The 25,691-nt window shown below is 30.4% G+C and overlaps 27 non-coding genes across 27 annotated transcripts; all 27 read right to left on the bottom strand.

Moving 5' to 3' along the window:
• Window positions 1-350: 350 nt before the first annotated feature.
• TRNAT-AGU (transfer RNA threonine (anticodon AGU)) lies at window positions 351-424 on the bottom strand. The gene has a single exon. It is a non-coding gene; the product is annotated as a tRNA-Thr (tRNA).
• Window positions 425-1,268: 844 nt separating this feature from the next.
• On the bottom strand, window positions 1,269-1,342 carry TRNAT-AGU (transfer RNA threonine (anticodon AGU)). Its single transcript has one exon. It is a non-coding gene; the product is annotated as a tRNA-Thr (tRNA).
• Window positions 1,343-2,170: 828 nt separating this feature from the next.
• Window positions 2,171-2,244, bottom strand: TRNAT-AGU (transfer RNA threonine (anticodon AGU)). The gene has a single exon. It is a non-coding gene; the product is annotated as a tRNA-Thr (tRNA).
• A 1,743-nt stretch (window positions 2,245-3,987) lies between these two features.
• Window positions 3,988-4,061, bottom strand: TRNAT-AGU (transfer RNA threonine (anticodon AGU)). Its single transcript has one exon. It is a non-coding gene; the product is annotated as a tRNA-Thr (tRNA).
• An 839-nt stretch (window positions 4,062-4,900) lies between these two features.
• Window positions 4,901-4,974, bottom strand: TRNAT-AGU (transfer RNA threonine (anticodon AGU)). Its single transcript has one exon. It is a non-coding gene; the product is annotated as a tRNA-Thr (tRNA).
• An 828-nt stretch (window positions 4,975-5,802) lies between these two features.
• On the bottom strand, window positions 5,803-5,876 carry TRNAT-AGU (transfer RNA threonine (anticodon AGU)). Its single transcript has one exon. It is a non-coding gene; the product is annotated as a tRNA-Thr (tRNA).
• Window positions 5,877-6,715: 839 nt separating this feature from the next.
• TRNAT-AGU (transfer RNA threonine (anticodon AGU)) lies at window positions 6,716-6,789 on the bottom strand. Its single transcript has one exon. It is a non-coding gene; the product is annotated as a tRNA-Thr (tRNA).
• Window positions 6,790-7,617: 828 nt separating this feature from the next.
• Window positions 7,618-7,691, bottom strand: TRNAT-AGU (transfer RNA threonine (anticodon AGU)). The gene has a single exon. It is a non-coding gene; the product is annotated as a tRNA-Thr (tRNA).
• Window positions 7,692-8,533: 842 nt separating this feature from the next.
• TRNAT-AGU (transfer RNA threonine (anticodon AGU)) lies at window positions 8,534-8,607 on the bottom strand. The gene has a single exon. It is a non-coding gene; the product is annotated as a tRNA-Thr (tRNA).
• An 828-nt stretch (window positions 8,608-9,435) lies between these two features.
• Window positions 9,436-9,509, bottom strand: TRNAT-AGU (transfer RNA threonine (anticodon AGU)). Its single transcript has one exon. It is a non-coding gene; the product is annotated as a tRNA-Thr (tRNA).
• Window positions 9,510-10,350: 841 nt separating this feature from the next.
• TRNAT-AGU (transfer RNA threonine (anticodon AGU)) lies at window positions 10,351-10,424 on the bottom strand. Its single transcript has one exon. It is a non-coding gene; the product is annotated as a tRNA-Thr (tRNA).
• An 828-nt stretch (window positions 10,425-11,252) lies between these two features.
• TRNAT-AGU (transfer RNA threonine (anticodon AGU)) lies at window positions 11,253-11,326 on the bottom strand. The gene has a single exon. It is a non-coding gene; the product is annotated as a tRNA-Thr (tRNA).
• Window positions 11,327-12,168: 842 nt separating this feature from the next.
• Window positions 12,169-12,242, bottom strand: TRNAT-AGU (transfer RNA threonine (anticodon AGU)). Its single transcript has one exon. It is a non-coding gene; the product is annotated as a tRNA-Thr (tRNA).
• Window positions 12,243-13,070: 828 nt separating this feature from the next.
• Window positions 13,071-13,144, bottom strand: TRNAT-AGU (transfer RNA threonine (anticodon AGU)). The gene has a single exon. It is a non-coding gene; the product is annotated as a tRNA-Thr (tRNA).
• Window positions 13,145-13,986: 842 nt separating this feature from the next.
• TRNAT-AGU (transfer RNA threonine (anticodon AGU)) lies at window positions 13,987-14,060 on the bottom strand. The gene has a single exon. It is a non-coding gene; the product is annotated as a tRNA-Thr (tRNA).
• An 828-nt stretch (window positions 14,061-14,888) lies between these two features.
• On the bottom strand, window positions 14,889-14,962 carry TRNAT-AGU (transfer RNA threonine (anticodon AGU)). The gene has a single exon. It is a non-coding gene; the product is annotated as a tRNA-Thr (tRNA).
• An 842-nt stretch (window positions 14,963-15,804) lies between these two features.
• TRNAT-AGU (transfer RNA threonine (anticodon AGU)) lies at window positions 15,805-15,878 on the bottom strand. The gene has a single exon. It is a non-coding gene; the product is annotated as a tRNA-Thr (tRNA).
• Window positions 15,879-16,706: 828 nt separating this feature from the next.
• Window positions 16,707-16,780, bottom strand: TRNAT-AGU (transfer RNA threonine (anticodon AGU)). Its single transcript has one exon. It is a non-coding gene; the product is annotated as a tRNA-Thr (tRNA).
• A 1,054-nt stretch (window positions 16,781-17,834) lies between these two features.
• Window positions 17,835-17,908, bottom strand: TRNAT-AGU (transfer RNA threonine (anticodon AGU)). The gene has a single exon. It is a non-coding gene; the product is annotated as a tRNA-Thr (tRNA).
• Window positions 17,909-18,736: 828 nt separating this feature from the next.
• On the bottom strand, window positions 18,737-18,810 carry TRNAT-AGU (transfer RNA threonine (anticodon AGU)). The gene has a single exon. It is a non-coding gene; the product is annotated as a tRNA-Thr (tRNA).
• Window positions 18,811-19,864: 1,054 nt separating this feature from the next.
• TRNAT-AGU (transfer RNA threonine (anticodon AGU)) lies at window positions 19,865-19,938 on the bottom strand. Its single transcript has one exon. It is a non-coding gene; the product is annotated as a tRNA-Thr (tRNA).
• Window positions 19,939-20,768: 830 nt separating this feature from the next.
• TRNAT-AGU (transfer RNA threonine (anticodon AGU)) lies at window positions 20,769-20,842 on the bottom strand. The gene has a single exon. It is a non-coding gene; the product is annotated as a tRNA-Thr (tRNA).
• An 840-nt stretch (window positions 20,843-21,682) lies between these two features.
• TRNAT-AGU (transfer RNA threonine (anticodon AGU)) lies at window positions 21,683-21,756 on the bottom strand. Its single transcript has one exon. It is a non-coding gene; the product is annotated as a tRNA-Thr (tRNA).
• An 827-nt stretch (window positions 21,757-22,583) lies between these two features.
• TRNAT-AGU (transfer RNA threonine (anticodon AGU)) lies at window positions 22,584-22,657 on the bottom strand. The gene has a single exon. It is a non-coding gene; the product is annotated as a tRNA-Thr (tRNA).
• A 1,054-nt stretch (window positions 22,658-23,711) lies between these two features.
• On the bottom strand, window positions 23,712-23,785 carry TRNAT-AGU (transfer RNA threonine (anticodon AGU)). The gene has a single exon. It is a non-coding gene; the product is annotated as a tRNA-Thr (tRNA).
• An 830-nt stretch (window positions 23,786-24,615) lies between these two features.
• Window positions 24,616-24,689, bottom strand: TRNAT-AGU (transfer RNA threonine (anticodon AGU)). The gene has a single exon. It is a non-coding gene; the product is annotated as a tRNA-Thr (tRNA).
• Window positions 24,690-25,529: 840 nt separating this feature from the next.
• TRNAT-AGU (transfer RNA threonine (anticodon AGU)) lies at window positions 25,530-25,603 on the bottom strand. The gene has a single exon. It is a non-coding gene; the product is annotated as a tRNA-Thr (tRNA).
• Window positions 25,604-25,691: the final 88 nt, after the last annotated feature.

Genomic DNA, 25,691 nt, shown 5'->3' with positions numbered 1-25,691 from the left:
ACTAAATTGTCTATCAATTTATCTTGAGAAACTCACATTGTTACTGACTTTTGTTTAAACATTTCCTCTGACTGGACACCATATTGTTCCTGGAGATTGCTCAGACATGATGATTGGCAATTTCTGGAATTCTTTTCTAGTTACCTTGGCATCAATTTACTTCTACAAAATAACTGATATTAAAAAAGGGGAATATTGCATTTTTTGTGTTTTCTGATTTGGACTGTATCTAGAAATGTTGTACATATTACTGAACGTGTGAGAAAGGGTAAAGGCTGCTGAAGCATTCACATGTCTTTTTGTGATGAATTATCAACAAACTATGTTCTGAGTTGATGAAAATAAATGAAAGGTGCTGCTGAGATTTGAACTCAGGATCTCCTGTTTACTAGACAGGCGCTTTAACCAACTAAGCCACAGCACCACATGATGCCCTAGAGCTTCACAAAGAAAAATGATATATCTAAGATATGCTATTTGGTAACAATTTTTGATATTCTTATAACTATTGCTTCATCAATTTTTCAAACCGGTGGAAATTTAGAGTATAAATAGAAAGTTGTGTTCTCTCTTTTCATTCATGATTTACAGCACCTTCATTCTTAAAATATCTTGTCAAAGTAATTTTCTAATTTTTTTAGCACTTTTATTGATTTCTCTGTAAGTAATGCTACATGGGAATAAATGTCAATTAATTTTTGATATTCAGAAAACAAAAACATGTAGTAAAATTAAGAACTCTGTTTTAAAAAGTCAGAATTATGGTTAGCATTCTTTATTGATGCTTTTTCAAGAGAAGTTTAGCTTTTCATCAAGAAGTATTTTCCTAACACAATTTTAAGGATGTTATGGAAATAAATATGGGTTAAATGTCAATGATTCTCTAGCTATGATGACTAAACTGACTCTCAAATTACTGTACCTTGGGAAACTTACTTTTTACAGACATTTTAAAACTTTCTGTGTTATTCTCTTTTAAATGTACTCTAAATTAATTTTGCAGTTTACCCAATATGATGAAGGCTATTTTGTAAAAATTCATCTATTTACCTTAACATAGGCATATTTCTACAAATTAACTTATGTTGAAATACTGTAGGGTGAAGTTTTGTTGTTTGTCGTCTTCTGACATGGATGGCATCTTTAAACTTTTTTACATTGGTGACCAAATGTGCCAAAGTGAAAGCAGATAAAGGTTTTACACATCTTATTTTGTTATGCATCAATAAAAAAACTACATACTGGTGTGATAAAAAGGTATCAAGCAAAGGTACTGCTGAGATATGAACTCAGGATCTCCTGTTTACTAGACAGGTACTTTAACCAACTAAGCCACAGCACCACTTGCACTGCCTTACATATAATGACAAATTATATGTCTAAAGTATAATAATTTTTATTATTTTTATATATATTTTTGAAACTAGTATTTTATTAATTCTTTAAACAGTTGGAAACTTACAGTAAGTTATATAATGCTTTTTTCTCCTTTATTTTGTATATACAGGCCCTACATTCTTACAATGTCTTGTTCAAGTCACTTGTTAATATGCTTTATTGTAATAGATATTATGGCGTTCTTATTAATGTAGTCATCCCTGGGAAATTAAAGTCAGTCTATTGTTGGTACTCATACAGTTAAAAAGTAATCGTGAAATGAAAACATGAGATCTCAATGATAGAATTCTTGTTAACATTTTATCTGGAAGCTTGCTCAATAAATGGAAAGATTTATTTCTGGAATTGCTTTCCTAACACAATATTGTTTATGTTAAGTAACAAATAATCCATTATTTTTTATTGCTCCCCAAACTCTGATGACTAAATTGTCTATCAATTTATCTTGAGAAACTCACATTGTTACTGACTTTTGTTTAAACATTTCCTCTGACTGGACACCATATTGTTCCTGGAGATTGCTCAGACATGATGATTGGCAATTTCTGGAATTCTTTTCTAGTTACCTTGGCATCAATTTACTTCTACAAAATAACTGATATTAAAAAAGGGGAATATTGCATTTTTTGTGTTTTCTGATTTGGACTGTATCTAGAAATGTTGTACATATTACTGAATATGTGAGAAAGGGTAAAGGCTGCTGAAGCATTCACATGTCTTTTTGTGATGAATTATCAACAAACTATGTTCTGAGTTGATGAAAATAAATGAAAGGCGCTGCTGAGATTTGAACTCAGGATCTCCTGTTTACTAGACAGGCGCTTTAACCAACTAAGCCACAGCACCACATGATGCCCTAAAATTTCACAAAGAAAAATGATATATCTAAGATATGCTATTTGGTAACAATTTTTGATATTCTTATAACTATTGCTTCATCAATTTTTCAAACCGGTGGAAATTTAGAGTATAAATAGAAAGTTGTGTTCTCTCTTTTCATTCATGATTTACAGCACCTTCATTCTTAAAATATCTTGTCAAAGTAATTTTCTAATTTTTTTAGCACTTTTATTGATTTCTCTGTAAGTAAAGCTACATGGGAATAAATGTCAATTAATTTTTGATATTCAGAAAACAAAAACATGTAGTAAAATTAAGAACTCTGTTTTAAAAAGTCAGAATTATGGTTAGCATTCTTTATTGATGCTTTTTCAAGAGAAGTTTAGCTTTTCATCAAGAAGTATTTTCCTAGCACAATTTTAAGGATGTTATGGAAATAAATATGGGTTAAATGTCAATGATTCTCTAGCTATGATGACTAAACTGACTCTCAAATTACTGTACCTTGGGAAACTTACTTTTTTACAGACATTTTAACACTTTCTGTGTTATTCTCTTTTAAATGTACTCTAAATTAATTTTGCAGTTTACCCAATATGATGAAGGCTATTTTGTAAAAATTCATCTATTTACCTTAACATAGGCATATTTCTACAAATTAACTTATGTTGAAATAGGGTGAAGTTTTGTTGTTTGTCGTCTTCTGACATGGATGGCATCTTTAAACTTTTTTACATTGGTGACCAAATGTGCCAAAGTGAAAGCAGATAAAGGTTTTACACATCTTATTTTGTTATGCATCAACAAAAAACTGCATACTGGTGTGATAAAAAGGTATCAAGCAAAGGTACTGCTCAGATATGAACTCAGGATCTCCTGTTTACTAGACAGGCACTTTAACCAACTAAGCCACAGCACCACTTGCACTGCCTTGCATATAATGACAAAATATATGTCTAAAGTATAATTTTTTTATTATTTTTATATATATTTTTGAAACTAGTATTTTATTAATTCTTTAAACAGTTGGAAACTTACAGTAAGTTATATAATGCTTTTTTCTCCTTTATTTTGTATATACAAGCCCTACATTCTTACAATGTCTTGTTCAAGTCACTTGTTAATATGCTTTATTGTAATAGATATTATGGCATTCTTATTAATGTAGTCATCCCTGGGAAATTAAAGTCAGTCTATTGTTGGTACTCATACAGTTAAAAAGTAATCGTGAAATAAAAACATGAGATCTCAATGATAGAATTCTTGTTAACATTTTATCTGGAAGCTTGCTCAATAAATGGAAAGATTTATTTCTGGAATTGCTTTCCTAACACAATATTGTTTATGTTAAGTAACAAATAATCCATTATTTTTTATTGCTCCCCAAACTCTGATGACTAAATTGTCTATCAATTTATCTTGAGAAACTCACATTGTTACTGACTTTTGTTTAAACATTTCCTCTGACTGGACACCATATTGTTCCTGGAGATTGCTCAGACATGATGATTGGCAATTTCTGGAATTCTTTTCTAGTTACCTTGGCATCAATTTACTTCTACAAAATAACTGATATTAAAAAAAGGGGAATATTGCATTTTTTTGTGTTTTCTGATTTGGACTGTATCTAGAAATGTGGTACATATTACTGAACATGTGAGAAAGGGTAAAGGCTGCTGAAGCATTCACATGTCTTTTTGTGATGAATTATCACTAAAACTATGTTCTGAGTTGATGAAAATAAATGAAAGGCGCTGCTGAGATTTGAACTCAGGATCTCCTGTTTACTAGACAGGCGCTTTAACCAACTAAGCCACAGCACCACATGATGCCCTAGAGCTTCACAAAGAAAAATGATATATCTAAGATATGCTATTTGGTAACAATTTTTGATATTCTTATAACTATTGCTTCATCAATTTTTCAAACCGGTGGAAATTTAGAGTATAAATAGAAAGTTGTGTTCTCTCTTTTCATTCATGATTTACAGCACCTTCATTCTTAAAATATCTTGTCAAAGTAATTTTCTAATTTTTTTAGCACTTTTATTGATTTCTCTGTAAGTAATGCTACATGGGAATAAATGTCAATTAATTTTTGATATTCAGAAAACAAAAACATGTAGTAAAATTAAGAACTCTGTTTTAAAAAGTCAGAATTATGGTTAGCATTCTTTATTGATGCTTTTTCAAGAGAAGTTTAGCTTTTCATCAAGAAGTATTTTCCTAACACAATTTTAAGGATGTTATGGAAATAAATATGGGTTAAATGTCAATGATTCTCTAGCTATGATGACTAAACTGACTCTCAAATTACTGTACCTTGGGAAACTTACTTTTTTACAGACATTTTAACACTTTCTGTGTTATTCTCTTTTAAATGTACTCTAAATTAATTTTGCAGTTTACCCAATATGATGAAGGCTATTTTGTAAAAATTCATCTATTTACCTTAACATAGGCATATTTCTACAAATTAACTTATGTTGAAATAGGGTGAAGTTTTGTTGTTTGTCGTCTTCTGACATGGATGGCATCTTTAAACTTTTTTACATTGGTAACCAAATGTGCCAAAGTGAAAGCAGATAAAGGTTTTACACATCTTATTTTGTTATGCCTCAATAAAAAACTACATACTGGTGTGATAAAAAGGTATCCAGCAAAGGTACTGCTGAGATATGAACTCAGGATCTCCTGTTTACTAGACAGGCACTTTAACCAACTAAGCCACAGCACCACTTGCACTGCCTTACATATAATGACAAATTATATGTCTAAAGTATAATAATTTTTATTATTTTTATATATATTTTTGAAACTAGTATTTTATTAATTCTTTAAACAGTTGGAAACTTACAGTAAGTTATATAATGCTTTTTTCTCCTTTATTTTGTATATACAAGCCCTACATTCTTACCATGTCTTGTTCAAGTCACTTGTTAATATGCTTTATTGTAATAGATATTATGGCGTTCTTATTAATGTAGTCATCCCTGGGAAATTAAAGTCAGTCTATTGTTGGTACTCATACAGTTAAAAAGTAATCGTGAAATAAAAACATGAGATCTCAATGATAGAATTCTTGTTAACATTTTATCTGGAAGCTTGCTCAATAAATGGAAAGATTTATTTCTGGAATTGCTTTCCTAACACAATATTGTTTATGTTAAGTAACAAATAATCCATTATTTTTTATTGCTCCCCAAACTCTGATGACTAAATTGTCTATCAATTTATCTTGAGAAACTCACATTGTTACTGACTTTTGTTTAAACATTTCCTCTGACTGGACACCATATTGTTCCTGGAGATTGCTCAGACATGATGATTGGCAATTTCTGGAATTCTTTTCTAGTTACCTTGGCATCAATTTACTTCTACAAAATAACTGATATTAAAAAAGGGGAATATTGCATTTTTTGTGTTTTCTGATTTGGACTGTATCTAGAAATGTTGTACATATTACTGAATATGTGAGAAAGGGTAAAGGCTGCTGAAGCATTCACATGTCTTTTTGTGATGAATTATCAACAAACTATGTTCTGAGTTGATGAAAATAAATGAAAGGTGCTGCTGAGATTTGAACTCAGGATCTCCTGTTTACTAGACAGGCGCTTTAACCAACTAAGCCACAGCACCACATGATGCCCTAAAGCTTCACAAAGAAAAATGATATATCTAAGATATGCTATTTGGTAACAATTTTTGATATTCTTATAACTATTGCTTCATCAATTTTTCAAACCGGTGGAAATTTAGAGTATAAATAGAAAGTTGTGTTCTCTCTTTTCATTCATGATTTACAGCACCTTCATTCTTAAAATATCTTGTCAAAGTAATTTTCTAATTTTTTTAGCACTTTTATTGATTTCTCTGTAAGTAATGCTACATGGGAATAAATGTCAATTAATTTTTGATATTCAGAAAACAAAAACATGTAGTAAAATTAAGAACTATGTTTTAAAAAGTCAGAATTATGGTTAGCATTCTTTATTGATGCTTTTTCAAGAGAAGTTTAGCTTTTCATCAAGAAGTATTTTCCTAACACAATTTTAAGGATGTTATGGAAATAAATATGGGTTAAATGTCAATGATTCTCTAGCTATGATGACTAAACTGACTCTCAAATTACTGTACCTTGGGAAACTTACTTTTTTACAGACATTTTAACACTTTCTGTGTTATTCTCTTTTAAATGTACTCTAAATTAATTTTGCAGTTTACCCAATATAATGAAGGCTATTTTGTAAAAATTCATCTATTTACCTTAACATAGGCATATTTCTACAAATTTACTTATGTTGAAATAGGGTGAAGTTTTGTTGTTTGTCGTCTTCTAACATGGATGGCATCTTTAAACTTTTTTACATTGGTGACCAAATGTGCCAAAGTGAAAGCAGATAAAGGTTTTACACATCTTATTTTGTTATGCATCAACAAAAAACTGCATACTGGTGTGATAAAAAGGTATCAAGCAAAGGTACTGCTGAGATATGAACTCAGGATCTCCTGTTTACTAGACAGGCACTTTAACCAACTAAGCCACAGCACCACTTGCACTGCCTTACATATAATGACAAATTATATGTCTAAAGTATAATATTTTTTATTATTTTTATATATATTTTTGAAACTAGTATTTTATTAATTCTTTAAACAGTTGGAAACTTACAGTAAGTTATATAATGCTTTTTTCTCCTTTATTTTGTATATACAGGCCCTACATTCTTACAATGTCTTGTTCAAGTCACTTGTTAATATGCTTTATTGTAATAGATATTATGGCGTTCTTATTAATGTAGTCATCCCTGGGAAATTAAAGTCAGTCTATTGTTGGTACTCATACAGTTAAAAAGTAATCGTGAAATGAAAACATGAGATCTCAATGATAGAATTATTGTTAACATTTTATCTGGAAGCTTGCTCAATAAATGGAAAGATTTATTTCTGGAATTGCTTTCCTAACACAATATTGTTTATGTTAAGTAACAAATAATCCATTATTTTCTATTGCTCCCCAAACTCTGATGACTAAATTGTCTATCAATTTATCTTGAGAAACTCACATTGTTACTGACTTTTGTTTAAACATTTCCTCTGACTGGACACCATATTGTTCCTGGAGATTGCTCAGACATGATGATTGGCAATTTCTGGAATTCTTTTCTAGTTACCTTGGCATCAATTTACTTCTACAAAATAACTGATATTAAAAAAGGGGAATATTGCATTTTTTGTGTTTTCTGATTTGGACTGTATCTAGAAATGTGGTACATATTACTGAACATGTGAGAAAGGGTAAAGGCTGTTGAAACATTCACATGTCTTTTTGTGATGAATTATCAACAAACTATGTTCTGAGTTGATGAAAATAAACGAAAGCCGCTGCTGAGATTTGAACTCAGGATCTCCTGTTTACTAGACAGGCGCTTTAACCAACTAAGCCACAGCACCACATGATGCCCTAGAGCTTCACAAAGAAAAATGATATATCTAAGATATGCTATTTGGTAACAATTTTTGATATTCTTATAACTATTGCTTGATCAATTTTTCAAACCGGTGGAAATTTAGAGTATAAATAGAAAGTTGTGTTCTCTCTTTTCATTCATGATTTACAGGACCTTCATTCTTAAAATATCTTGTCAAAGTAATTTTCTAATATTTTTTTAAGCACTTTTATTGATTTCTCTGTAAGTAATGCTACATGGGAATAAATGTCAATTAATTTTTGATATTCAGAAAACAAAAACATGTAGTAAAATTAAGAACTCTGTTTTAAAAAGTCAGAATTATGGTTAGCATTCTTTATTGATGCTTTTTCAAGAGAAGTTTAGCTTTTCATCAAGAAGTATTTTCCTAACACAATTTTAAGGATGTTATGGAAATAAATATGGGTTAAATGTCAATGATTCTCTAGCTATGATGACTAAACTGACTCTCAAATTACTGTACCTTGGGAAACTTACTTTTTTACAGACATTTTAACACTTTCTGTGTTATTCTCTTTTTAATGTACTCTAAATTAATTTTGCAGTTTACCCAATATGATGAAGGCTATTTTGTAAAAATTCATCTATTTATCTTAACATAGGCATATTTCTACAAATTAACTTATGTTGAAATAGGGTGAAGTTTTGTTGTTTGTCGTCTTCTGACATGGATGGCATCTTTAAACTTTTTTACATTGGTGACCAAATGTGCCAAAGTGAAAGCAGATAAAGGTTTTACACATCTTATTTTGTTATCCATCAACAAAAAACTACATACTGGTGTGATAAAAAGGTATCAAGCAAAGGTACTGCTGAGATATGAACTCAGGATCTCCTGTTTACTAGACAGGCACTTTAACCAACTAAGCCACAGCACCACTTGCACTGCCTTACATATAATGACAAATTATATGTCTAAAGTATAATATTTTTTATTATTTTTATATATTTTTTTGAAACTAGTATTTTATTAATTCTTTAAACAGTTGGAAACTTACAGTAAGTTATATAATGCTTTTTTCTCCTTTATTTTGTATATACAGGCCCTACATTCTTACAATGTTTGTTCACGTCACTTGTTAATATTCTTTATTGTAATAGATATTATGGCGTTCTTATTAATGTAGTCATCCCTGGGAAATTAAAGTCAGTCTATTGTTGGTACTCATACAGTTAAAAAGTAATCGTGAAATGAAAACATGAGATCTCAATGATAGAATTATTGTTAACATTTTATCTGGAAGCTTGCTCAATAAATGGAAAGATTTATTTCTGGAATTGCTTTCCTAACATAATATTGTTTATGTTAAGTAACAAATAATCCATTATTTTCTATTGCTCCCCAAACTCTGATGACTAAATTGTCTATCAATTTATCTTGAGAAACTCACATTGTTACTGACTTTTGTTTAAACATTTCCTCTGACTGGACACCATATTGTTCCTGGAGATTGCTCAGACATGATGATTGGCAATTTCTAGAATTCTTTTCTAGTTACCTTGGCATCAATTTACTTCTACAAAATAACTGATATTAAAAAAGGGGAATATTGCATTTTTTTGTGTTTTCTGATTTGGACTGTATCTAGAAATGTGGTACATATTACTGAACATGTGAGAAAGGGTAAAGGCTGCTGAAGCATTCACATGTCTTTTTGTGATGAATTATCAACAAACTATGTTCTGAGTTGATGAAAATAAATGAAAGGCGCTGCTGAGATTTGAACTCAGGATCTCCTGTTTACTAGACAGGCGCTTTAATCAATTAAGCCACAGCACCACATGATGCCCTAGAGCTTCACAAAGAAAAATTATATATCTAAGATATGCTATTTGGTAACAATTTTTGATATTCTTATAACTATTGCTTCATCAATTTTTCAAACAGGTGGAAATTTAGAGTATAAATAGAAAGTTGTGTTCTCTCTTTTCATTCATGATTTACAGGACCTTCATTCTTAAAATATCTTGTCAAAGTAATTTTCTAATTTTTTTTAAGCACTTTTATTGATTTCTCTGTAAGTAATGCTACATGGGAATAAATGTCAATTAATTTTTGATATTCAGAAAACAAAAACATGTAGTAAAATTAAGAACTCTGTTTTAAAAAGTCAGAATTATGGTTAGCATTCTTTATTGATGCTTTTTCAAGAGAAGTTTAGCTTTTCATCAAGAAGTATTTTCCTAACACAATTTTAAGGATGTTATGGAAATAAATATGGGTTAAATGTCAATGATTCTCTAGCTATGATGACTAAACTGACTCTCAAATTACTGTACCTTGGGAAACTTACTTTTTTACAGACATTTTAACACTTTCTGTGTTATTCTCTTTTTAATGTACTCTAAATTAATTTTGCAGTTTACCCAATATGATGAAGGCTATTTTGTAAAAATTCATCTATTTACCTTAACATAGGCATATTTCTACAAATTAACTTATGTTGAAATAGGGTGAAGTTTTGTTGTTTGTCGTCTTCTGACATGGATGGCATCTTTAAACTTTTTTACATTGGTGACCAAATGTGCCAAAGTGAAAGCAGATAAAGGTTTTACACATCTTATTTTGTTATCCATCAACAAAAAACTACATACTGGTGTGATAAAAAGGTATCAAGCAAAGGTACTGCTGAGATATGAACGCAGGATCTCCTGTTTACTAGACAGGCACTTTAACCAACTAAGCCACAGCACCACTTGCACTGCCTTACATATAATGACAAATTATATGTCTAAAGTATAATATTTTTTATTATTTTTATATATATTTTTGAAACGAGTATTTTATTAATTCTTCAAACAGTTGGAAACTTACAGTAAGTTATATAATGCTTTTTTCTCCTTTATTTTGTATATACAGGCCCTACATTCTTACAATGTTTGTTCACGTCACTTGTTAATATTCTTTATTGTAATAGATATTATGGTGTTCTTATTAATGTAGTCATCCCTGGGAAATTAAAGTCAGTCTATTGTTGGTACTCATACAGTTAAAAAGTAATCGTGAAATGAAAACATGAGATCTCAATGATAGAATTATTGTTAACATTTTATCTGGAAGCTTGCTCAATAAATGGAAAGATTTATTTCTGGAATTGCTTTCCTAACATAATATTGTTTATGTTAAGTAACAAATAATCCATTATTTTCTATTGCTCCCCAAACTCTGATGACTAAATTGTCTATCAATTTATCTTGAGAAACTCACATTGTTACTGACTTTTGTTTAAACATTTCCTCTGACTGTACACCATATTGTTCCTGGAGATTGCTCAGACATGATGATTGGCAATTTCTAGAATTCTTTTCTAGTTACCTTGGCATCAATTTACTTCTACAAAATAACTGATATTAAAAAAGGGGAATATTGCATTTTTTTGTGTTTTCTGATTTGGACTGTATCTAGAAATGTGGTACATATTACTGAACATGTGAGAAAGGGTAAAGGCTGCTGAAGCATTCACATGTCTTTTTGTGATGAATTATCAACAAACTATGTTCTGAGTTGATGAAAATAAATGAAAGGCGCTGCTGAGATTTGAACTCAGGATCTCCTGTTTACTAGACAGGCGCTTTAATCAATTAAGCCACAGCACCACATGATGCCCTAGAGCTTCACAAAGAAAAATTATATATCTAAGATATGCTATTTGGTAACAATTTTTGATATTCTTATAACTATTGCTTCATCAATTTTTCAAACCGGTGGAAATTTAGAGTATAAATAGAAAGTTGTGTTCTCTCTTTTCATTCATGATTTACAGGACCTTCATTCTTAAAATATCTTGTCAAAGTAATTTTCTAATATTTTTTTAAGCACTTTTATTGATTTCTCTGTAAGTAATGCTACATGGGAATAAATGTCAATTAATTTTTGATATTCAGAAAACAAAAACATGTAGTAAAATTAAGAACTCTGTTTTAAAAAGTCAGAATTATGGTTAGCATTCTTTATTGATGCTTTTTCAAGAGAAGTTTAGCTTTTCATCAAGAAGTATTTTCCTAACACAATTTTAAGGATGTTATGGAAATAAATATGGGTTAAATGTCAATGATTCTCTAGCTATGATGACTAAACTGACTCTCAAATTACTGTACCTTGGGAAACTTACTTTTTTACAGACATTTTAACACTTTCTGTGTTATTCTCTTTTAAATGTACTCTAAATTAATTTTGCAGTTTACCCAATATGATGAAGGTTATTTTGTAAAAATTCATCTATTTACCTTAACATAGGCATATTTCTACAAATTAACTTATGTTGAAATAGGGTGAAGTTTTGTTGTTTGTCGTCTTCTGACATGGATGGCATCTTTAAACTTTTTTACATTGGTGACCAAATGTGCCAAAGTGAAAGCAGAAAAAGGTTTTACACATCTTATTTTGTTATGCATCAACAAAAAACTACATACTGGTGTGATAAAAAGGTATCAAGCAAAGGTACTGCTGAGATATGAACTCAGGATCTCCTGTTTACTAGACAGGCACTTTAACCAACTAAGCCACAGCACCACTTGCACTGCCTTACATATAATGACAAATTATATGTCTAAAGTATAATATTTTTTATTATTTTTATATATTTTTTTGAAACTAGTATTTTATTAATTCTTTAAACAGTTGGAAACTTACAGTAAGTTATATAATGCTTTTTTCTCCTTTATTTTGTATATACAGGCCCTACATTCTTACAATGTCTTGTTCAAGTCACTTGTTAATATGCTTTATTGTAATAGATATTATGGCGTTCTTATTAATGTAGTCATCCCTGGGAAATTAAAGTCAGTCTATTGTTGGTACTCATACAGTTAAAAAGTAATCGTGAAATGAAAACATGAGATCTCAATGATAGAATTAATGTTAACATTTTATCTGGAAGCTTGCTCAATAATGGAAAGATTTATTTCTGGAATTGCTTTCCTAACACAATATTGTTTATGTAAAGTAACAAATAATCCATTATTTTCTATTGCTCCCCAAACACTGATGACTAAATTGTCTATCAATTTATCTTGAGAAACTCACATTGTTACTGACTTTTGTTTAAACATTTCCTCTGACTGGACACCATATTGTTCCTGGAGATTGCTCAGACATGATGATTGGCAATTTCTGGAATTCGTTTCTAGTTACCTTGGCATCAATTTACTTCTACAAAATAACTGATATTAAAAAAAGGGGAATATTGCATTTTTTGTGTTTTCTGATTTGGACTGTATCTAGAAATGTGGTACATATTACTGAATGTGTGAGAAAGGGTAAAGGCTGCTGAAGCATTCACATGTCTTTTTGTGATGAATTAACAACAAACTATGTTCTGAGTTGATGATAATAAATAAAAGGCGCTGCTGAGATTTGAACTCAGGATCTCCTGTTTACTAGACAGGCGCTTTAACCAACTAAGCCACAGCACCACATGATGCCCAAGAGCTTCACAAAGAAAAATGATATATCTAAAATATGCTATTTGGTAACAATTTTTGATATTCTTATAACTATTGCTTCATTAATTTTTCAAACCGGTGGAAATTTAGATTATAAATAGAAAGTTGTGTTGTCTCTTTTCATTCATGATTTACAGGACCTTTATTCTTAAAATATCTTGTCAAAGTAATTTTCGAAAAATTTTTTTAGCACTTTTATTGATTTCTCTGTAAGTAATGCTACATGGGAATAAATGTCAATTATTTTTTGATATTCAGAAAACAAAAACATGTAGTAAAATTAAGAACTCTGTTTTAAAAAGTCAGAATTATGGTTAGCATTCTTTATTGATGCTTTTTCAAGAGAAGTTTAGCTTTTCATCAAGAAGTATTTTCCTAACACAATTTTAAGGATGTTATGGAAATAAATATGGGTTAAATGTCAATGATTCTCTAGCTATGATGACTAAACTGACTCTCAAATTACTGTACCTTGGGAAACTTACTTTTTTACAGACATTTTAACACTTTCTGTGTTATTCTCTTTTTAATGTACTCTAAATTAATTTTGCAGTTTACCCAATATGATGAAGGCTATTTTGTAAAAAATCATCTATTTACCTTAACATAGGCATATTTCTACAAATTAACTTATGTTGAAATAGGGTGAAGTTTTGTTGTTTGTTGTCTTCTGACATGGATGGCATCTTTAAACTTTTTTACATTGGTGACCAAATGTGCCAAAGTGAAAGCAGATAAAGGTTTTACACATCTTATTTTGTTATCCATCAACAAAAAACTACATACTGGTGTGATAAAAAGGTATCAAGCAAAGGTACTGCTGAGATATGAACGCAGGATCTCCTGTTTACTAGACAGGCACTTTAACCAACTAAGCCACAGCACCACTTGCACTGCCTTACATATAATGACAAATTATATGTCTAAAGTATAATATTTTTTATTATTTTTATATATTTTTTTGAAACTAGTATTTTATTAATTCTTTAAACAGTTGGAAACTTACAGTAAGTTATATAATGCTTTTTTCTCCTTTATTTTGTATATACAGGCCCTACATTCTTACAATGTTTGTTCACGTCACTTGTTAATATTCTTTATTGTAATAGATATTATGGCGTTCTTATTAATGTAGTCATCCCTGGGAAATTAAAGTCAGTCTATTGTTGGTACTCATACAGTTAAAAAGTAATCGTGAAATGAAAACATGAGATCTCAATGATAGAATTATTGTTAACATTTTATCTGGAAGCTTGCTCAATAAATGGAAAGATTTATTTCTGGAATTGCTTTCCTAACACAATATTGTTTATGTTAAGTAACAAATAATCCATTATTTTCTATTGCTCCCCAAACTCTGATGACTAAATTGTCTATCAATTTATCTTGAGAAACTCACATTGTTACTGACTTTTGTTTAAACATTTCCTCTGACTGGACACCATATTGTTCCTGGAGATTGCTCAGACATGATGATTGGCAATTTCTAGAATTCTTTTCTAGTTACCTTGGCATCAATTTACTTCTACAAAATAACTGATATTAAAAAAGGGGAATATTGCATTTTTTTGTGTTTTCTGATTTGGACTGTATCTAGAAATGTGGTACATATTACTGAACATGTGAGAAAGGGTAAAGGCTGCTGAAGCATTCACATGTCTTTTTGTGATGAATTATCAACAAACTATGTTCTGAGTTGATGAAAATAAATGAAAGGCGCTGCTGAGATTTGAACTCAGGATCTCCTGTTTACTAGACAGGCGCTTTAATCAATTAAGCCACAGCACCACATTATGCTCTAGAGCTTCACAAAGAAAAATTATATATCTAAGATATGCTATTTGATAACAATTTTTGATATTCTTATAACTATTGCTTCATCAATTTTTCAAACCGGTGGAAATTTAGAGTATAAATAGAAAGTTGTGTTCTCTCTTTTCATTCATGATTTACAGGACCTTCATTCTTAAAATATCTTGTCAAAGTATTTTTCTAATATTTTTTTAAGCACTTTTATTGATTTCTCTGTAAGTAATGCTACATGGGAATAAATGTCAATTATTTTTTGATATTCAGAAAACAAAAACATGTAGTAAAATTAAGAACTCTGTTTTAAAAAGTCAGAATTATGGATAGCATTCTTTATTAATGCTTTTTCAAGAGAAGTTTAGCTTTTCATCAAGAAGTATTTTCCTAACACAATTTTAAGGATGTTATGGAAATAAATATGGGTTAAATGTCAATGATTCTCTAGCTATGATGACTAAACTGACTCTCAAATTACTGTACCTTGGGAAACTTACTTTTTTACAGACATTTTAACACTTTCTGTGTTATTCTCTTTTAAATGTACTCTAAATTAATTTTGCAGTTTACCCAATATGATGAAGGCTATTTTGTAAAAATTCATCTATTTACCTTAACATAGGCATATTTCTACAAAGTAACTTATGTTGAAATAGGGTGAAGTTTTGTTGTTTGTCATCTTCTGACATGGATGGCATCTTTAAACTTTTTTACATTGGTGACCAAATGTGCCAAAGTGAAAGCAGATAAAGGTTTTACACATCTTATTTTGTTATGCATCAACAAAAAACTACATACTGGTGTGATAAAAAGGTATCAAGCAAAGGTACTGCTGAGATATAAACTCAGGATCTCCTGTTTACTAGACAGGCACTTTAACCAACTAAGCCACAGCACCACTTGCACTGCCTTACATATAATGACAAATTATATGTCTAAAGTATAATATTTTTTATTATTTTTATATATTTTTTTGAAACTAGTATTTTATTAATTCTTTAAACAGTTGGAAACTTACAGTAAGTTATATAATGCTTTTTTCTCCTTTATTTTGTATATAAAGGCCCTACATTCTTACAATGTTTGTTCACGTCACTTGTTAATATTCTTTATTGTAATAGATATTATGGTGTTCTTATTAATGTAGTCATCCCTGGGAAATTAAAGTCAGTCTATTGTTGGTACTCATACAGTTAAAAAGTAATCGTGAAATGAAAACATGAGATCTCAATGATAGAATTATTGTTAACATTTTATCTGGAAGCTTGCTCAATAAATGGAAAGATTTATTTCTGGAATTGCTTTCCTAACACAATATTGTTTATGTTAAGTAACAAATAATCCATTATTTTCTATTGCTCCCCAAACTCTGATGACTAAATTGTCTATCAATTTATCTTGAGAAACTCACATTGTTACTGACTTTTGTTTAAACATTTCCTCTGACTGGACACCATATTGTTCCTGGAGATTGCTCAGACATGATGATTGGCAATTTCTGGAATTCTTTTCTAGTTACCTTGGCATCAATTTACTTCTACAAAATAACTGATATTAAAAAAGGGGAATATTGCATTTTTTTGTGTTTTCTGATTTGGACTGTATCTAGAAATGTGGTACATATTACTGAACGTGTGAGAAAGGGTAAAGGCTGCTGAAGCATTCACATGTCTTTTTGTGATGAATTAACAACAAACTATGTTCTGAGTTGATGATAATAAATGAAAGGCGCTGCTGAGATTTGAACTCAGGATCTCCTGTTTACTAGACAGGCGCTTTAACCAACAAAGCCACAGCACCACATGATGCCCTAGAGCAGTGGTTCTCAAACTCGGTCCTCAGGACTCCACACAGTGCATGTTTTGCAGGTAACCCAGCAAGTGCGCAGGTGTATTAATTACTCACTGACACATTTTAAAAGGTCCACAAGTGGAGCTAATTATTTCACTTGTGATTTTGTGAGGAGATCTGCAAAACTTGCACTGTGTGGGGTCCTGAGGACCGAGTTTGAGAACCTGTGCCCTAGAGCTTCACAAAGAAAAATGATATATCTAAAATATGCTATTTGGTAACAATTTTTGATATTCTTATAACTATTGCTTCATTAATTTTTCAAACCGGTGGAAATTTAGAGTATAAATAGAAAGTTGTGTTGTCTCTTTTCATTCATGATTTACAGGACCTTCATTCTTAAAATATCTTGTCAAAGTAATTTTCAAAAAAAATTTTTAGCACTTTTATTGATTTCTCTGTAAGTAATGCTACATGGGAATAAATGTCAATTAATTTTTGATATTCAGAAAACAAAAACATGTAGTAAAATTAAGAACTCTGTTTTAAAAAGTCAGAATTATGGTTAGCATTCTTTATTGATGCTTTTTCAAGAGAAGTTTAGCTTTTCATCAAGAAGTATTTTCCTAACACAATTTTAAGGATGTTATGGAAATAAATATGGGTTAAATGTCAATGATTCTCTAGCTATGATGACTAAACTGACTCTCAAATTACTGTACCTTGGGAAACTTACTTTTTTACAGACATTTTAACACTTTCTGTGTTATTCTCTTTTTAATGTACTCTAAATTAATTTTGCAGTTTACCCAATATGATGAAGGCTATTTTGTAAAAATTCATCTATTTACCTTAACATAGGCATATTTCTACAAATTAACTTATGTTGAAATAGGGTGAAGTTTTGTTGTTTGTCGTCTTCTGACATGGATGGCATCTTTAAACTTTTTTACATTGGTGACCAAATGTGCCAAAGTGAAAGCAGATAAAGGTTTTACACATCTTATTTTGTTATCCATCAACAAAAAACTACATACTGGTGTGATAAAAAGGTATCAAGCAAAGGTACTGCTGAGATATGAACTCAGGATCTCCTGTTTACTAGACAGGCACTTTAACCAACTAAGCCACAGAACCACTTGCACTGCCTTACATATAATGACAAATTATATGTCTAAAGTATAATATTTTTTATTATTTTTATATATTTTTTTGAAACTAGTATTTTATTAATTCTTTAAACAGTTGGAAACTTACAGTAAGTTATATAATGCTTTTTTCTCCTTTATTTTGTATATAAAGGCCCTACATTCTTACAATGTTTGTTCACGTCACTTGTTAATATTCTTTATTGTAATAGATATTATGGTGTTCTTATTAATGTAGTCATCCCTGGGAAATTAAAGTCAGTCTATTGTTGGTACTCATACAGTTAAAAAGTAATCGTGAAATGAAAACATGAGATCTCAATGATAGAATTATTGTTAACATTTTATCTGGAAGCTTGCTCAATAAATGGAAAGATTTATTTCTGGAATTGCTTTCCTAACACAATATTGTTTATGTTAAGTAACAAATAATCCATTATTTTCTATTGCTCCCCAAACTCTGATGACTAAATTGTCTATCAATTTATCTTGAGAAACTCACATTGTTACTGACTTTTGTTTAAACATTTCCTCTGACTGGACACCATATTGTTCCTGGAGATTGCTCAGACATGATGATTGGCAATTTCTGGAATTCTTTTCTAGTTACCTTGGCATCAATTTACTTCTACAAAATAACTGATATTAAAAAAGGGGAATATTGCATTTTTTTGTGTTTTCTGATTTGGACTGTATCTAGAAATGTGGTACATATTACTGAACGTGTGAGAAAGGGTAAAGGCTGCTGAAGCATTCACATGTCTTTTTGTGATGAATTAACAACAAACTATGTTCTGAGTTGATGATAATAAATGAAAGGCGCTGCTGAGATTTGAACTCAGGATCTCCTGTTTACTAGACAGGCGCTTTAACCAACTAAGCCACAGCACCACATGATGCCCTAGAGCAGTGGTTCTCAAACTCGGTCCTCAGGACTCCACACAGTGCATGTTTTGCAGGTAACCCAGCAAGTGCGCAGGTGTATTAATTACTCACTGACACATTTTAAAAGGTCCACAAGTGGAGCTAATTATTTCACTTGTGATTTTGTGAGGAGATCTGCAAAACTTGCACTGTGTGGGGTCCTGAGGACCGAGTTTGAGAACCTGTGCCCTAGAGCTTCACAAAGAAAAATGATATATCTAAAATATGCTATTTGGTAACAATTTTTGATATTCTTATAACTATTGCTTCATTAATTTTTCAAACCGGTGGAAATTTAGAGTATAAATAGAAAGTTGTGTTGTCTCTTTTCATTCATGATTTACAGGACCTTCATTCTTAAAATATCTTGTCAAAGTAATTTTCTAAAAAAATTTTTAGCACTTTTATTGATTTCTCTGTAAGTAATGCTACATGGGAATAAATGTCAATTAATTTTTGATATTCAGAAAACAAAAACATGTAGTAAAATTAAGAACTCTGTTTTAAAAAGTCAGAATTATGGTTAGCATTCTTTATTGATGCTTTTTCAAGAGAAGTTTAGCTTTTCATCAAGAAGTATTTTCCTAACACAATTTTAAGGATGTTATGAAAATAAATATGGGTTAAATGTCAATGATTCTCTAGCTATGATGACTAAACTGACTCTCAAATTACTGTACCTTGGGAAACTTACTTTTTTACAGACATTTTAACACTTTCTGTGTTATTCTCTTTTTAATGTACTCTAAATTAATTTTGCAGTTTACCCAATATGATGAAGGCTATTTTGTAAAAATTCATCTATTTACCTTAACATAGGCATATTTCTACAAATTAACTTATGTTGAAATAGGGTGAAGTTTTGTTGTTTGTCGTCTTCTGACATGGATGGCATCTTTAAACTTTTTTACATTGGTGAATAAATGTGCCAAAGTGAAAGCAGATAAAGGTTTTACACATCTTATTTTGTTATGCATCAACAAAAAACTACATACTGGTGTGATAAAAAGGTATCAAGCAAAGGTACTGCTGAGATATGAACTCAGGATCTCCTGTTTACTAGACAGGCACTTTAACCAACTAAGCCACAGCACCACTTGCACTGCCTTACATATAATGACAAATTATATGTCTAAAGTATAATATTTTTTATTATTTTTATATATATTTTTGAAACTAGTATTTTATTAATTCTTTAAACAGTTGGAAACTTACAGTAAGTTATATAATGCTTTTTTCTCCTTTATTTTGTATATACAGGCCCTACATTCTTACAATGTCTTGTTCAAGTCACTTGTTAATATGCTTTATTGTAATAGATATTATGGCGTTCTTATTAATGTAGTCATCCCTGGGAAATTAAAGTCAGTCTATTGTTGGTACTCATACAGTTAAAAAGTAATCGTGAAATGAAAACATGAGATCTCAATGATAGAATTATTGTTAACATTTTATCTGGAAGCTTGCTCAATAAATGGAAAGATTTATTTCTGGAATTGCTTTCCTAACACAATATTGTTTATGTTAAGTAACAAATAATCCATTATTTTCTATTGCTCCCCAAACTCTGATGACTAAATTGTCTATCAATTTATCTTGAGAAACTCACATTGTTACTGACTTTTGTTTAAACATTTCCTCTGACTGGACACCATATTGTTCCTGGAGATTGCTCAGACATGATGATTGGCAATTTCTGGAATTCTTTTCTAGTTACCTTGGCATCAATTTACTTCTACAAAATAACTGATATTAAAAAAAGGGGAATATTGCATTTTTTTGTGTTTTCTGATTTGGACTGTATCTAGAAATGTGGTACATATTACTGAACATGTGAGAAAGGGTAAAGGCTGCTGAAGCATTCACATGTCTTTTTGTGATGAATTATCAACAAACTATGTTCTGAGTTGATGAAAATAAATGAAAGGCGCTGCTGAGATTTGAACTCAGGATCTCCTGTTTACTAGACAGGCGCTTTAACCAACTAAGCCACAGCACCACATGATGCCCTAGAGCTTCACAAAGAAAAATGATATATCTAAGATATGCTATTTGGTAACAATTTTTGATATTCTTATAACTATTGCTTCATCAATTTTTCAAACCGGTGGAAATTTAGAGTATAAATAGAAAGTTGTGTTCTCTCTTTTCATTCATGATTTACAGGACCTTCATTCTTAAAATATCTTGTCAAAGTAATTTTCTAATATTTTTAAGCACTTTTATTGATTTCTCTGTAAGTAATGCTACATGGGAATAAATGTCAATTAATTTTTGATATTCAGAAAACAAAAACATGTAGTAAAATTAAGAACTCTGTTTTAAAAAGTCAGAATTATGGTTAGCATTCTTTATTGATGCTTTTTCAAGATAAGTTTAGCTTTTCATCAAGAAGTATTTTCCTAACACAATTTTAAGGATGTTATGGAAATAAATATGGGTTAAATGTCAATGATTCTCTAGCTATGATGACTAAACTGACTCTCAAATTACTGTACCTTGGGAAACTTACTTTTTTACAGACATTTTAACACTTTCTGTGTTATTCTCTTTTTAATGTACTCTAAATTAATTTTGCAGTTTACCCAATATGATGAAGGCTATTTTGTAAAAATTCATCTATTTACCTTAACATAGGCATATTTCTACAAATTAACTTATGTTGAAATAGGGTGAAGTTTTGTTGTTTGTCGTCTTCTGACATGGATGGCATCTTTAAACTTTTTTACATTGGTGACCAAATGTGCCAAAGTGAAAGCAGATAAAGGTTTTACACATCTTATTTTGTTATCCATCAACAAAAAACTACATACTGGTGTGATAAAAAGGTATCAAGCAAAGGTACTGCTGAGATATGAACGCAGGATCTCCTGTTTACTAGACAGGCACTTTAACCAACTAAGCCACAGCACCACTTGCACTGCCTTACATATAATGAAAAATTATATGTCTAAAGTATAATATTTTTTATTATTTTTATATTTTTTTTGAAACTAGTATTTTATTAATTCTTTAAACAGTTGGAAACTTACAGTAAGTTATATAATGCTTTTTTCTCCTTTATTTTGTATATAAAGGCCCTACATTCTTACAATGTTTGTTCACGTCACTTGTTAATATTCTTTATTGTAATAGATATTATGGTGTTCTTATTAATGTAGTCATCCCTGGGAAATTAAAGTCAGTCTATTGTTGGTACTCATACAGTTAAAAAGTAATCGTGAAATGAAAACATGAGATCTCAATGATAGAATTATTGTTAACATTTTATCTGGAAGCTTGCTCAATAAATGGAAAGATTTATTTCTGGAATTGCTTTCCTAACACAATATTGTTTATGTTAAGTAACAAATAATCCATTATTTTCTATTGCTCCCCAAACTCTGATGACTAAATTGTCTATCAATTTATCTTGAGAAACTCACATTGTTACTGACTTTTGTTTAAACATTTCCTCTGACTGGACACCATATTGTTCCTGGAGATTGCTCAGACATGATGATTGGCAATTTCTGGAATTCTTTTCTAGTTACCTTGGCATCAATTTACTTCTACAAAATAACTGATATTAAAAAAGGGGAATATTGCATTTTTTTGTGTTTTCTGATTTGGACTGTATCTAGAAATGTGGTACATATTACTGAACGTGTGAGAAAGGGTAAAGGCTGCTGAAGCATTCACATGTCTTTTTGTGATGAATTAACAACAAACTATGTTCTGAGTTGATGATAATAAATGAAAGGCGCTGCTGAGATTTGAACTCAGGATCTCCTGTTTACTAGACAGGCGCTTTAACCAACTAAGCCACAGCACCACATGATGCCCTAGAGCAGTGGTTCTCAAACTCGGTCCTCAGGACTCCACACAGTGCATGTTTTGCAGGTAACCCAGCAAGTGCGCAGGTGTATTAATTACTCACTGACACATTTTAAAAGGTCCACAAGTGGAGCTAATTATTTCACTTGTGATTTTGTGAGGAGATCTGCAAAACTTGCACTGTGTGGGGTCCTGAGGACCGAGTTTGAGAACCTGTGCCCTAGAGCTTCACAAAGAAAAATGATATATCTAAAATATGCTATTTGGTAACAATTTTTGATATTCTTATAACTATTGCTTCATTAATTTTTCAAACCGGTGGAAATTTAGAGTATAAATAGAAAGTTGTGTTGTCTCTTTTCATTCATGATTTACAGGACCTTCATTCTTAAAATATCTTGTCAAAGTAATTTTCTAAAAATTTTTTTAGCACTTTTATTGATTTCTCTGTAAGTAATGCTACATGGGAATAAATGTCAATTAATTTTTGATATTCAGAAAACAAAAACATGTAGTAAAATTAAGAACTCTGTTTTAAAAAGTCAGAATTATGGTTAGCATTCTTTATTGATGCTTTTTCAAGAGAAGTTTAGCTTTTCATCAAGAAGTATTTTCCTAACACAATTTTAAGGATGTTATGAAAATAAATATGGGTTAAATGTCAATGATTCTCTAGCTATGATGACTAAACTGACTCTCAAATTACTGTACCTTGGGAAACTTACTTTTTTACAGACATTTTAACACTTTCTGTGTTATTCTCTTTTTAATGTACTCTAAATTAATTTTGCAGTTTACCCAATATGATGAAGGCTATTTTGTAAAAATTCATCTATTTACCTTAACATAGGCATATTTCTACAAATTAACTTATGTTGAAATAGGGTGAAGTTTTGTTGTTTGTCGTCTTCTGACATGGATGGCATCTTTAAACTTTTTTACATTGGTGAATAAATGTGCCAAAGTGAAAGCAGATAAAGGTTTTACACATCTTATTTTGTTATGCATCAACAAAAAACTACATACTGGTGTGATAAAAAGGTATCAAGCAAAGGTACTGCTGAGATATGAACTCAGGATCTCCTGTTTACTAGACAGGCACTTTAACCAACTAAGCCACAGCACCACTTGCACTGCCTTACATATAATGACAAATTATATGTCTAAAGTATAATATTTTTTATTATTTTTATATATATTTTTGAAACTAGTATTTTATTAATTCTTTAAACAGTTGGAAACTTACAGTAAGTTATATAATGCTTTTTTCTCCTTTATTTTGTATATACAGGCCCTACATTCTTACAATGTCTTGTTCAAGTCACTTGTTAATATGCTTTATTGTAATAGATATTATGGCGTTCTTATTAATGTAGTCATCCCTGGGAAATTAAAGTCAGTCTATTGTTGGTACTCATACAGTTAAAAAGTAATCGTGAAATGAAAACATGAGATCTCAATGATAGAATTATTGTTAACATTTTATCTGGAAGCTTGCTCAATAAATGGAAAGATTTATTTCTGGAATTGCTTTCCTAACACAATATTGTTTATGTTAAGTAACAAATAATCCATTATTTTCTATTGCTCCCCAAACTCTGATGACTAAATTGTCTATCAATTTATCTTGAGAAACTCACATTGTTACTGACTTTTGTTTAAACATTTCCTCTGACTGGACACCATATTGTTCCTGGAGATTGCTCAGACATGATGATTGGCAATTTCTGGAATTCTTTTCTAGTTACCTTGGCATCAATTTACTTCTACAAAATAACTGATATTAAAAAAAGGGGAATATTGCATTTTTTTGTGTTTTCTGATTTGGACTGTATCTAGAAATGTGGTACATATTACTGAACATGTGAGAAAGGGTAAAGGCTGCTGAAGCATTCACATGTCTTTTTGTGATGAATTATCAACAAACTATGTTCTGAGTTGATGAAAATAAATGAAAGGCGCTGCTGAGATTTGAACTCAGGATCTCCTGTTTACTAGACAGGCGCTTTAACCAACTAAGCCACAGCACCACATGATGCCCTAGAGCTTCACAAAGAAAAATGATATATCTAAGATATGCTATTTGGTAACAATTTTTGATATTCTTATAACTATTGCTTCATCAATTTTTCAAACCGGTGGAAATTTAGAGTATAAATAGAAAGTTGTGTTCTCTCTTTTCATTCATGATTTACAGGACCTTCATTCTTAAAATATCTTGTCAAAGTAATTTTCTAATATTTTTAAGCACTTTTATTGATTTCTCTGTAAGTAATGCTACATGGGAATAAATGTCAATTAATTTTTGATATTCAGAAAACAAAAACATGTAGTAAAATTAAGAACTCTGTTTTAAAAAGTCAGAATTATGGTTAGCATTCTTTATTGATGCTTTTTCAAGATAAGTTTAGCTTTTCATCAAGAAGTATTTTCCTAACACAATTTTAAGGATGTTATGGAAATAAATATGGGTTAAATGTCAATGATTCTCTAGCTATGATGACTAAACTGACTCTCAAATTACTGTACCTTGGGAAACTTACTTTTTTACAGACATTTTAACACTTTCTGTGTTATTCTCTTTTTAATGTACTCTAAATTAATTTTGCAGTTTACCCAATATGATGAAGGCTATTTTGTAAAAATTCATCTATTTACCTTAACATAGGCATATTTCTACAAATTAACTTATGTTGAAATAGGGTGAAGTTTTGTTGTTTGTCGTCTTCTGACATGGATGGCATCTTTAAACTTTTTTACATTGGTGACCAAATGTGCCAAAGTGAAAGCAGATAAAGGTTTTACACATCTTATTTTGTTATCCATCAACAAAAAACTACATACTGGTGTGATAAAAAGGTATCAAGCAAAGGTACTGCTGAGATATGAACGCAGGATCTCCTGTTTACTAGACAGGCACTTTAACCAACTAAGCCACAGCACCACTTGCACTGCCTTACATATAATGAAAAATTATATGTCTAAAGTATAATATTTTTTATTATTTTTATATTTTTTTTGAAACTAGTATT

This window comes from Pseudophryne corroboree, chromosome 11, assembly GCF_028390025.1.
Source record: "Pseudophryne corroboree isolate aPseCor3 chromosome 11, aPseCor3.hap2, whole genome shotgun sequence".
In the NCBI taxonomy this organism is placed as follows: domain Eukaryota; kingdom Metazoa; phylum Chordata; class Amphibia; order Anura; family Myobatrachidae; genus Pseudophryne; species Pseudophryne corroboree.
The sequence above is the reverse complement of the archived record's forward strand: the minus strand, read 5'-3'. Positions and strand labels throughout refer to the sequence as shown.